Source organism: Branchiostoma lanceolatum, chromosome 2 (genome assembly GCF_035083965.1).
Source record: "Branchiostoma lanceolatum isolate klBraLanc5 chromosome 2, klBraLanc5.hap2, whole genome shotgun sequence".
In the NCBI taxonomy this organism is placed as follows: Eukaryota; Metazoa; Chordata; class Leptocardii; order Amphioxiformes; family Branchiostomatidae; genus Branchiostoma; species Branchiostoma lanceolatum.
This window is the reverse complement of record NC_089723.1, coordinates 29873733-29887161: the sequence shown is the minus strand read 5'-3', so window position 1 is coordinate 29887161 and position 13429 is coordinate 29873733. Positions and strand designations below refer to the sequence as shown.

Here is a 13429-nt window from a genome sequence, read left to right as displayed (position 1 = left end):
TTGGGTTGTGTTTGTATGTATGTTTGTGTGTGGATGAATCATCATCATCATCATGAAAAAAAGGCTGACTCAAGAGAGGTGATAAGGACCACACCCTTTATTAACGCAATTGCACGCACACGTATTCATGGTGCTAGAATCAAGTTCAGTTCAAAACGTGTGTCCTTCAAATGACAGGGTCAGATTCAGCTATTTGTAGGATGTGTCATTTGAATGACACAGGGTCAGATTCAGCTATTTGTAGGATGTGTCATTCAAATGACACAGGGTCAGATTCAGCTATTAATTTGTAGGATGTGTCATTCGAATGACTGTCAGATTCAGCTATTTGTAGGATTGTGTCATTTGAATGAGTCAGATTCTGCTAGTTGTAGGGTGTGTCATTCCAATGACACAGGGTCAGACTCTGCTAGTTGTAGGGTGTGTCATTCAAATGACACAGGGTCAGATTCAGCTATTTGTAGGAGGTGTCATTCCAATGACACAGGGTCAGACTCAGCTATCTGTAGGGTGTGTCATTCGAATGACACAGGGTCAGACTCAGCTATTTGTAGGTGTGTCATTCCAATGACACGGTCAGATTCAGCTATTCATAGGGTGTGTCATTCGAATGGAACATGTGCACATGCAGGGTCAGATTCAGTTATTTTATAGTGTGTGTCATTCGAATGACACAGGCTCAGATTCAGCTATTTGTAGGGTGTGTCATTTAAAGGACACGGGGTCGGATTCGGCTATTTGTAGGGTGTGTCATTCAAATGACACAGGGTCAGATTCAGCAATTTTATAGGGCGTGTCATCCAAATGACACACGGTCATTCGAATGACACAGGGTCAGATCCAGCTATTTGTAGGGTGTGTCATTTAGATGACTTCTTTTTAGCTAAATGATAAAAATTGAATTTTATTTGATAGGTGCCTTTATATTACATATCATCAATTGTTACTGAGTGACAGAGAGATGGAGGCTGTATGTAGATTGCCTGTTGTCTCTCTCTATATATATATCTAGTAAGTGCATGTGGTTAGTCACCTCAATATTGCCTCATTTTCAAATTTTGATATCTATCTCTTCCAATTTTCTATTTTTCATAAACATAATAACTAACCAACATCAAACTGTACATTAACACCTACACACCGATATAGAAGTACAGGAAATTGACTTTTTGCCCGGTCTTGAATGAATCCTAAATACAAATAAAACATACCCCTGTTGTCTAGAAATATCCCTTGCATAAAATTCAAAGACAAGGCACTCATTAGTGTAGGGTAATCCGTAAGCATAATAGTTCCATATTATTGTGTTCTTTTTGTTATTAGGCGAGTCTTAAATTTCTATCTACAAATACTAGGCTTACCAAACAGCCATAACATATTCCGTGCCAGTCCATGTATAGAAATACTTAAAATCATGTTATTTCCAACCACTAAAAGTAAAAATACGGAACTCATACTTGTGACAACCGCTTAAACGTATTTACCAATCTGTTTTTTGTACATGTACTTGTACTACAGGCTATAATAAAATCTAGTCTGTGAATGCATGAAGAATTTAAGACCATGTGCACTGTCGTCAAGTTGCATGGGGGTTCATGCCTGCTATTTGAAATACATTTTTTGGCAAAATCATGCTTTAGAACCTGATTTTTAAAAAATATATAAGTTAAACTAATAGATATTTGTATTCACTGTGAGTGCCTTTATATGTTTTTGGTCATATGTGTCTACGGTATCTTTAACGATGTCTTTATATCCGCAGAATCAGGTAGAAAGGAGATGTAGAATAGAGTCTTCTATGGAATAGCCAAACAAGTCGAAGTCTGGTTTGAACTTTTGGTAGATGCGTTGAATTTCCTTGATCGGTATTTGTCGATAAAGATCCCAGATCTTTGTATTGCCCATACGTGCTCGCACGGACGGGAACACGTCATCTCGTCCTGAGACGCCAGCGTTTTTAAAAAAGGTCTTTAAGTCATTCGCCAGTGTCTCCGTGTGGGCAATGAAATCAAAGTCAACCTGAAAAAAAGGAAATGGGATATCGTGAGTAGCAGCCTGCACTGTTCTTTGGTGAGCGAGTTCTGAAGATGAATGATGGGACGTTAGCAGTGATCCAGTGTTCATTATACTTGTCGAAATGAAGGAAAGAGAGAAGGAGAGAAAGAGAGGAGAGAAAGAGAGAGGGATAGAGAGAGAGAGAGAGAGAGAGAGGGAGGGAGAGATGATGGTGATCCAGTGTTCATTATACTTGTCGACATGAAAGAAAGAAAAGAAAAGAAGAAAGAAAGAAAGAAAGAAAGAAAGAAAGAAAGAAAGAAAGAAAGAAAGAAAGAAAGAAAGAAAGAAAGAAAGAGATGGAGGGCAAGCACAGCGTCCGAAACCAACTGCCACAGCTGCAGGTTCTACAGAGTCCACCAGACATGTTATGGACAGTAGCAAGACAACAGCCAGAGTATACCAGAGAGACCTTAAGAACCTCATACTCCTCAGTACCATCCCAACCAGGCACACCGTAAAAATATGTCCAACCTGCCTCAACCCTACAGGTCGGTCAACTAGTCACCAGATGTTATTAACCTTTAACGGCCGAACAAGCATTCGAAGTAAAATAAAGGCTTTGACTTGACTTGACTTGACTTTGACCACTTAATACGACAAACCCTTGCGGAAGAAATAGCAAACAGTCTGGGAGTAAGAGTCATTATAATGAAAGTGCACGAGCAACCAGACGAGAGGTTCACAGAGGTCATGCTGGGTGCCGAGATAGTTGCATAATAGTTGAAGAGGTTGTAGAACCAGCTGTGTGGAGCACCTTCATCACAACAACGGCCAGACTGCTCCGCCCACTAGCCGCCATGGCACTAGAGCACCCCACCTGGAAGGAGAGGTAAAACTGCAGCACGGGGAAAGGAGAATCGAGAGCACACGGGAGTTGAAAGTAAAGTACATACGAGAGAAGAACAAAGAACTGAGAAGAGAAGAGCTGAGAAGAGCTGGACTTTAACTACCCCTAGCATAGACTACATCACAGCCTCGGCAGAAGCTAGGCTGCGAGTTAAACACACGAGCTGTGGAGAACTGAACTGTGTGTAGTCACAAGGAGTTGCAGGGAAAGATGCAGAAAGGGACAATAATGAAGGTTGAAAGCTTAAATGACTGATAGTGATTTGTACAACGCACAGAAGTAGAGACGGGAAAAGACTTTTTGACACGATAGATCTGATTGAATGATTTTAGTGCCCCAATGGTCACCGGTAGACTAGACTTGTGGGGCATGGGATACCCCCTGGCAGGTTCGTTCACCTGCCCTCCAAAACATTTTAAATATGAGTACTAAATGACAACAATATAGGAATATAATTTATTTATAAAACAGGAGCGCTATATACCACATGTTAAGTGTCATGGCATTCCCTTTGTAAGTACTTAAGCAATGCAATGCTCTCCCAAGGGAGCAATAAAGTACAAGAAGAAGAAGAAGAAGCTTAAGGGAAGAAAGAAAGAAAGAAAGAAACGCATAGGCTGCAATTTACAGCAAATGCCTGATGGTAAATAATCAGATATTTGCTGACTTTTTCCAACACCGAAAGAAAGAAATAAGAAAGGAAGAAGGAAAGAAGGTAATTAACGAACGAACCGTGTACTTACTTTACAAGGTGGACACATACTGGAAATCAGCGCCCAGTGTTCATTGTTCCAATCTCTGTTCCCTGTTACAGCTCTTATGAAGGCCAGAAATGGAATTACATGGAACGTTTCATTTCTAGTTTGAATGACGCCGAGGTCCTCGGTGTATGGAGCCTGAAAAGCCATATGGTTTGATAACAACAACATCAACAACCATGATGAAAACGAAAGACAAAGTGTGATTGATAATATTGTAGTGGAAACTGCATTGTAATTCTAGAAGACCTTCTGACCTACACGTATGTCGTCAATAACCGTCATCAAGCATAGTTTAAACAGCATTTCAAAGATTTTGATAGTTTTGAAAATGGATACAAAAGTCACGGAAAGACTTAGTTTCAGCTCAATGATACAAATTGACTGGGCCAGACTCAGCTATCTGTAGGCTGTGCCTTTCAAATGCCGGGTAGGGTCAGATTCAGCTATTTTGTAGGGTGTGTCATTCCAATGACACAGACTCAGATTCAGCTATTTGCAGGGTGTGTCATTTAAATGACTTCTTTCTAGGCCAATGATAAAAATTGAATCTTATTTGATACCTGGTGCCTACATATCACATATCATCAATTGTTGTAGAGCGATAGACGCCGGAGATGGAGGTTGTATGTAGATTGTCTGTTGTCTCTCTCTATCTATCTACTAAGTGCATGTGGTCAGTCACTTCGGCCTTTACCGTTTACATGAGCCGCTAAACCATTCTTTGCTATCTGGAATATATAGCACTGTAGTTGTAATATTCTTTTAACATTTTCTCAGCCAACCCGATATCTCTCGGTACGTTACCTCCCGCATCGGCCCTGCTATTCCAAGCCGGTAAACGCGCTTCTGGCGACGTCACCACCAAAACAGCTTTCAGCTAATCAGAGGGTTTGCACAAGCTCATCCAGTGCAAACCGAAAAAGACGGTGGGATGCTATCAACCAATCAGGTTATGTCTTACATCGCTACTTTGGGTTCAGAGCAAAATAACGGCTGTTTGTGCCAACTAAGGCTTTCTCATTAATTATTCATGAGCAACTGTCAGTAACGTCGCCAGAAGAGATTTACAGGTTTGGAATAGCAGGGCTGGTATGGGAGGTAACGTACCGAGCGATATCGGATCGGCTGAGGAGGGTGCATTTTCAATGAACACGTAATACAAAAAAGAATAGAAAATTTCCCACCTCCATTGTTGATGAATTCCGGGCGATCGTTTCCAGCATTTCTTGATATTCTTTGGTGTAACTGACTTGCCTCCCGTTGCCGACGTAATTGTCCTTTCCTCCGAAGAAAAATAAGTAAGCCGAGGCCAATCTAGACAAATTGGTAAGACGATATTAAAGTTTTGTTCAGCTGTCTTTGAACTATGGCACCCTCCTCAGCAGGCCCGACTCGCTCGGTACATTACCTCCCGCATCGGCCCTGCTATTCCAAGCCGGTATGCTGGCTTCTGGCGACGTCACCACCAAAACAGCTTTCAGCCAATCAGAGGCTTTGCACAAGCTCATCTTGTGCAAAACCGCAAAGGTCGCCGGGAAGCTATCAGCCGGTCAGATTGCGTCTTACATCGCTACTTTGGGTTCAGAACAGAATAACGGCTGTTTGTGCCAACTAAGGCTTTCTCATTAATTATTCATGAGCAACTGTCAGTAACGTCGCCAGAAGCCTGCTGAGGAGGGTGAACTATGGCTGCACACATTATAAGATAGATATGTTTGCGTAGATTGCATGAAACAAATACATGTATTATTTATTTCTACACATATTTGATAGATGGCTATAATCGGATCTTAATTTAACGAAAACTAGATTTGAGGCAACGGCGGATTTTTCCATAATTGCAATCCTCGAAAACCTCCATCTCATACATTTAGAAGTCACGGAATACAAGTTTAAGTTTTTCTACATAGTAGATGCAGTTTTCGTTAAAAGTGGTAAATATTTCCAAACGTTATTTTCGCTTTCTTTGGCTTCATCACTCGGATGTCTTTCAGAATTCTTTAGCTGATAATATGGTGTGATGATAAACTTTTGGGCAGTTTTCGTGTCCACTACACTCGCAAATAAAGAACAGGGTACAAAATAAGTGCAAAAGCGGCTAAACTAAATCATAAAAACGTAATTGTCTATAACTAGTGAAGGGTTTGACTTCTCTTTTGTAAACAATGGAAGACGTAATGTCCCACCTTTACTAAAATTTGTGTTTTTTGGTAGTTAATAGAAGAATAGTCTTTTCTTAGAGCTAGAAAATTTTGATAAATTTTAGTGGTCTGAATAGACAACTCATTTCGTGCATTATCGTGAAATGAACAGTTTGAGATAAAGTGTATGTCGTCTTCCACGGCATTTGATATTAGGATGGAAATATCACAAGCATTATTGTGACGTACCTCTCGAGAGGATTGCGCACCACCAGTAATTTCTTGTAAGTGGTCAGGCGTATTCTTTGCTCGTCCTTCGTGTATGTACTCAAACGTTTTATCGGCGTGGTAGCCTGATGCAACCAGTACTCTTGTTGACTGAAGTTTGTCGCGAACTCCAAGTTGTAAACTAGAGTACTGGTTGTGGTGCTTCCGGTTTTGCCGATTTTGCAGTTGAGCACTTTGTACTTTAGTGTGTCAAGCATTATTGTGACGTACCTCTCGAGAGGATTGCGCACCACCAGTAATTTCTTGTAAGTGGTCAGGCGTATTCTTTGCTCGTCCTTCGTGTATGTACTCAAACGTTTTATCGGCGTGGTAGCCTGATGCAACCAGTACTCTTGTTGACTGAAGTTTGTCGCGAACTCCAAGTTGTAAACTAGAGTACTGGTTGTGGTGCTTCCGGTTTTGCCGATTTTGCAGTAGAGCACTTTGTACTTATCACTAACGAAGAAATTACCCACACGGAACAACTGAAAAAGAACATTAAACTTTGAGTATTTCATGCCATGATAATGTTTTTTATTGGTCAGAAATTACCCGTAATGGCAGCCTATCTAGTGTGCTGAATTGATGCTGGGTTCACAGGTTTCACATAATACATAACATACTAGAACGCATATTTTATCCACACTTTACTTGCATTTTGTGGAACTGTCGTAAGGGTCTGGGCGGCTGCCATTCGGCGCCACCAGGTGAACTCAATACGACCTTCCCCAACCGAAGTCAGGTACCCATTTACACCTGGGTGGAGTGAGGAAAGACATGTTAAGTGCCTTTCCCAAGATCGATGACATGACATAATTCGAACCCGGGACCACTTGCTTCTGAGCCGAACGCTTTGTAGCGTGCGTAGTCCAGTGGTTAGCGATCTTGCCTCTGGAACTAGAAGCCCCGGGTTCGATCCCGGCTGTGTCGCTCACCCGACATGCATGCTACTGGAAAGGGTCGCAGTCCTTAGGACAGGACGTTAAGCCTTGGTGCACTGTTCATTGTGCTTGTCGAAAAGAGCTAGGGGAATTTCCCCGGTGCAATGAACCTGTAAATACTGTACATAACGACTGTCTTCTCTGTCACGACCAGTGGAAGATTAGCTCATCTGTTCATTGAGTTCACTGGTTCGAGATCACTTTCCCTTTATGCCGTTGCGCCACACGACCCCACATAATATCAGCTCGAGAGACATTCACTATGGTCCGCGATAACAACCAACAAGACAGAACGCAATTGCCAATGCATTCCTTTTAAGGCGCAAGCAACAACACATTGCATTGTCAACAAACAACAGCTTAGTCCAAGGTAAAATAGATAAACATCATAGGAATAGAATATAAAGTTACTGACCATGTCCGATGATGAGTTCTTCTGGCAATATTCTTTCAGTACATTCTTCCTTATGGACTGTACTTGTTCGATGTTGGCGTGCCGCTCATCGCTTTCCGGCCGCTTGCCCTGGTGGGGTCGTGGCCGGGGCGGTCTGTTGCTCTTAGCGTGGTGATCTATAAGTTAATAGACACATATCATATTGTAATCGACCACAAAGTATCAATATCTTCGCCGAGAAGATTATGTTTTCGGTTACGCCAGCTGTGGGGTGGGTCAGTATGTATGTCAAGAGCATAGCTCGAGAAACCTTTGATGGATCTTCATGATTTTCGGTAGGTGTGTAGTGGTTGTGCAAAGGAAGGTCAAGTTCCAAAATGGTTTACCTGGCGTTTTCCTACAGTACTGCATATTTATTTCTGTATACTCTACGATAATAACGATGTATCCTCGTATTGCCAGGACAGAAATGTTCGAACTTTGACAGAGTCAGTGGATTTAATCCTTGACTGGAATTGTGAAAATTTGGGAAAGACAAATGTCCTCGTATTTGAAGTTACAGTTGTACTTCTACAATTACAGATGGACGTCCATGTTCATGAAATTGTCAGACTGAAAAAGACAAAAAAACCTACCCAACATATTCTGCAAGATGTTAACATCCTGAACGTAAAGTATGGCGAAGCAAATCAGCACAACGATCCCTGCAACCAGCACGCACTTGGTTCCGCGTGATCCTCTCTGCCATTTAAGATCGGCCATGGTCTCATTCAACTACGGGCAGAAAACGTACCGAACAGTACGTGTGAGAGCTGATGATTCATGTCCGATAACAAATCAGAGCATAATACTGCTTGATTACACTCGAAATCTACTCACAACATGGTCTACAAAATACACAACTCACAATTCTAAGCTCTTCCCCTTTTAGAACTATTACAGTCGGTGTCACCGACACAAATGGTAATAGACAGTCCATACTGTCAATCAAGTCATCATTTCCTGTTTATCTCTTACCAGACAAAGTGATGCAACTTTGGGACAAGCAAAAGTGTGTGTGTGTGTGTGTGTGTGTGTGTGTGTGTGTGTGTGTGTGTGTGTGTGTGTGTGTGTGTGTGTGCCGGTGTGTGTGTGTGTGTGTGCGTGTGTGCGCGTGCGCGTGTGTGTGTCCATATATGAACATGATAACTCGAGAAAGCCTAGGGTTGTCTTGATATTTGGTAGGTGGGTAGGTCTTGATGACACCTCAAAATGATCAAATAGTTGGCCCCTTAGCGGTTTGTTATGGTACTGTAGCGGAAATGTCAGTGTTTGGTGTTTTCGAAAATTTTCTTGGTGGAAGATATTCTGATATTAAGAACTGTATTTTTTCTTAAATCTTTGAAAGAGGATAAATCAAGAAGGAGTTGACGGGTAGTGATGAACTATTAAGGTATATAGGTATCTTAGGTGATGATGGGCATAATTAGATGATAATGTTGCAAATCAGGATGTAAATTCCATGACTAATGAGGACATTTCATAAATCTACTGTGTTCCGTAATTAGCCATGTGACATACATTGTGCCAGCGAAGACCTAATATGCATAATTGATTAGAAAGTAGTATTATTCCGTAGTGATAAGTGACGGGGATTTTAAACTTGCAGCATTTGGAAGTTAAGTGAAGGTGAACATCGCTAATGTCAATTATGTAAATTAAGAACTTCTTTCTTTGTTAAGATAATACTCTCATAAACTACTGTTTGGTGGAGAAGATTATCAACTGATATGATTCATGAAAAGGAGCACCTTATTTGCATAATCAATGAGAAACATCTATAATGTGTCGCTCGAAAAGGATTACATCATTTGTCGAAGTTATGAGGTTGTGGATGTCTAGTTTACCCTGAAAAGTAATTTGATCGGAAAGACAGTCTACCTCCCGGTAATAACTTGTAAATATCCCACAGTAAATAACTCTCTTGCTTCACGTCCTCCACATTTTTTTATATACATAAAACATGAAAGGAGTGTATGAATATTGACAGTTCTTCAAACTCTGGAATGAATAAATAAAATTTTGTAAAATCGACTTAATATTTTTCTAACTGAAAATGCAACGAAAATAAATCTTGACGTGTCTTTCTTCTTCCCCAACACATGCTACTATTTAATGTTTTAACATCCACTCCTGCCTTCATTCGGCTAGTTGCTTAAGTCACATGAAAGAAAAATGACACTTCAGCTGATTTCAGACAAAACTGGATATACCTCTTATCATATCAATTGACCATGATAAGATTTCGCTAACCAACTGTAGCTTTAAACGTGTCTTACAAGGTGGCTATCAAACCTCATACAGCGTGATAATGCGCACGTTCTTTTATGAGTTTTCTTTGAAGCAATTATTCAATTATGCAAAGCATCAACCAAGCTATCTACATACGTCATGGTCAAAAGCAACGTGGCTAAAACATAACATCGTTTCAGTAGTTTGTTTCAATGTGATTTATTCTTTAAAATGCGTAAATATATGGCCTACAATGAGGTCCCTCCTTCTACTTATGAAATGCCCTACTTCTTGAGACACGTAACTTTTTGAAATATTTTTAAAAAGCAGAATTTGAATTGATCAGGTGGTATAACCACTATTCCGCGTAGCACACCAAGACTAGGGGATCCGTTGTAGTACAGATTTTTTTAACAAATGGCAAATCTGTCCAGCTAACGCCTTTGGCAAACCATTCAACCTATCTTTCGGGCACGCAACTTACGGAATCTAGAATAAACCAATCGTCCGCATCAAACCTATCTTTGGACAACATTCCATTCTATACATCCTCGTTTTACAAAACAAAATTCAGAACCTACTTCTATTCTGGTTTGGTGGAGAGGAGTAGCAGTTGTTGACACTGGCGGACCTCAGGATATTTTCAGGTTCTGGTCTCAAATCTGGGTTAATAGCGAAGGGGAAAGAACCCGTCCTTCCAGTTAGATTAGAGAGCTGCATTAGGGCCCATGTTATTCTTACTTTATATTGGACGGAGGTTCAATTCATACATAGATTGAACACCCTAGCTTTATTTAGTCTATAATCTACCTCAAATCTACACTAACAGTGATGGTCTCGAAACATAAATATTTTTTGTCTCTATGGGATATGGGATGCATCGGCAAGAGATTAGTTTTTGTCTTTCTCAAATCAGAGACTAAAGTTGTTGACACAGCGTCGATGGGGGGGGGGGCATCTTAGTACGTCGCAGTTGGGGGGGGGCATCGTAGTTGGGCGAAGCACGACGAATATGGTTTTCTGTTCCGGTCAAAACTCAAATACGTCGTATTGTGTCTCCCCCCACTTCGACATACTTTGGAGCGGAGTGCGACATGTCTGAAATACGATTATTGATATGATTATTCAACCTATTTCAGTGTTTCAGCAACCTACGGAGTCGAGAATAGACAACAAATCTTCCGCATCAAACCTATCTGTGGTCAACCGTCTATGGTTTTCTATTCCGGTCAACAAAATAACCGGAGCTATTGACAGCTGGAGCTACTATTGTGACCCATATGGATATATGAAACCTAAATTTACCGATTTTCAGATGAGATATACCACCACGATAACCACATTTCGTTCTACTTGAAGGTGGGAATCGATTGGTCAAGAGCAACTTTTATAGAAAGTAGCTAAAGCCCCTGTCACACTTGTGCGTATATACAAGTCCGCATGGGTTGCGTATTAAACATGTTTTTGGTTTAGGTTAAGTTTGCAGCCGAATAAGTGATTTCTTAGGTTCAATAACCAGGCTACACAACGGAGGATCAAAGTAGAAAACAACTTTTTCCCCGCAAACCTTACTTAAACTAAACCAACAAACTGTTAATGGGCAACTCACACGCACTTGAATAGACGCACAAGTGTGACAGGGCCCTAAAACATAACATCGTTTCAGTAGTTTCTTTCAAGATCCTTTGTCCTTGAAAAATGTAAATGTATGACCTACTACGAGGTCCGTCATTTTTTTGGCTTATGAAATGAACCACCTCTGGAGAGAACAACGTAGCTAGAGAAAAAAACAACAGAATCTGACTTTGGATTGGTCAATCGGTATAACCACCATTCAGCGTAACATAACAGGGCTGAACGAAATGATAGACATTGCCGAAAACGGGGAATATTTTATCAGAGGATCTGTAGATCCATTATAGTATAATAATATATTGTAGTTACAAATTGTAAATCTGTCCGGCGTTTGGCAAATTATTCAACCTATTTTTCAGCAACCTACGGAGGCAAGTATCAACAAAAAATCTTCCACATACAATAGTAGCCATGGTAGCTGACCGGTCGACCAACTATCATTAGCTCCGGTTATCATGGCGGCTACTGTTACTTTCAGTACCCTTATTGTGTATATGTTGTCTGTGAAATAGACGCGTCGACGGGAAACTTATTTCTCTTCGGAGCTTGCGGAAAAGAGAACAAAGGATCTTGAAAGAAATTACCGTATTGAGGGTCTGCATGCCCTTTTTCGTTAAGCGTTACGGGCGATTTTAATTCACCGTTACCGGCCGCCCTGAATTTACCGTTAAGCGTTATCGGTATATTAATCGTGAAGCATTACTGGTCGTTTTAATTCCTCGTTAAGCGTTATTTGTCATCCTGAATTCAACGTTAAGCGTTATTGAGTAATTCCTCGTTACGCAGGAAATAGCGTTTCGGTGAGTCAAGATTTCAAAATTTTCTCCAGGGAGCACACGGCTCCGGCGAAAATATGTCGGTAGGGCGCCCCTAGCCCCCCCTTCCCCCCACCACAAAATTTCCAGCTGAAACACTTCTGTCTATTTTTCACTTTACCAGCAAGGTTTTCCCCTCAAAATTCAGGAAATTAAGCGTTTCACGGTTCAAGATTTTAAAATTTTGCCCGGGCCTCTGTCGAAAAATATTTTCAGGAGGGCGTCGACCCCCAAAACTCAAGCTGAAACTCTTCTGTATTTTTTTTTTTTTTTTCAAATAGAAATAAAACTTAGCTTACTCTTCCGCAAAATTCCCCCCTCAGAATGCAGGAAAAGGCGTTTCAGAGCTCGAGGGTCAAGATTTCAAAATTATCGTCGCGCCTTCGGCGCTTGTCATCGTGATCATGAACATTTCGTCCCACCTGATGAATACAAAATTTCCTGTCGCCGCCGAATTTAAAGGGTTCGGAGCAGGCGTGCGAGAATGTATAGCGTAACAGGACCTAACAGGTCTCTTGCCACAAGATCAGGACGCCTTGTGGCAAACAACCGTCGTCTTCAGGGGTATCTCATGTTCTTTTTTTTTTTTTTAATTTGCTGAAGTTACCGTTAAGCGTTATCGACCGGCTTGAAGTTACCGCTAAGCGTTATCGGCTGGCCTGAATTTACCGCCAGGACCCCCCCCCCCCCCCCATGCAGATCCTCCGTATTGTGTGTAAACGATGTTATGTTTTAGCTACTTTCAATAAAGGTTCATCTTGACCAATCAATTCCCACGTTTCAAAACGAAAGGTGGGAAAGCTTAGGTTCCATTCATCCGTATGAGTCACATACAATAGTAGCCATGGTAGCTGACCAGCTATCATTAGCTCCGGTTATTATGGTGGCCTACATGTAAGTTTGGTTTGCCTCCGGCTCAAGCAGTCAGTTTACCAGTACAATGGATACTGTAAATGCAGACATGTTCGCGGTGGTTTTATGTTCGCGGTTTTCGCGGCAACCGTTTCACCGCCAACATAAAACCACCGCAAACATTTTTCTCCAATATTGTATCAGTGTGTGACTATAGTGCTGCCGCGAATTTAAAACCAGCGCGAACACTCCATTTTCCTAGCCTGAGTACCAGCCTCCGTAGTGACCGCTGGCTCAAAACAAATCGCTTGCATATGTAACGTTAGTGTTGCCTATTCTGCTGATGAATAAACCATTTTTGATTGATTGATTTATTGGTTGATTGATAGTCTGGTCATGGCTTTGGAGTAGTAGATAGCTCTTGGGAGGGAGAGTAAGTCCTGTAGG

General features: G+C 41.2%; 1 long non-coding RNA gene across 1 annotated transcript; it reads right to left on the bottom strand.

Annotated features, from left to right (window-relative positions):
- Positions 1-140: 140 nt before the first annotated feature.
- Positions 141-5332, bottom strand: LOC136428502 (uncharacterized). The gene is made up of 3 exons (XR_010754627.1): positions 4851-5332; positions 3649-3801; positions 141-2019 (listed from the first exon to the last, which is right to left on the bottom strand). It is a non-coding gene; the product is annotated as an uncharacterized lncRNA (long non-coding RNA).
- Between the last annotated feature and the right edge of the window lie 8097 nt (positions 5333-13429).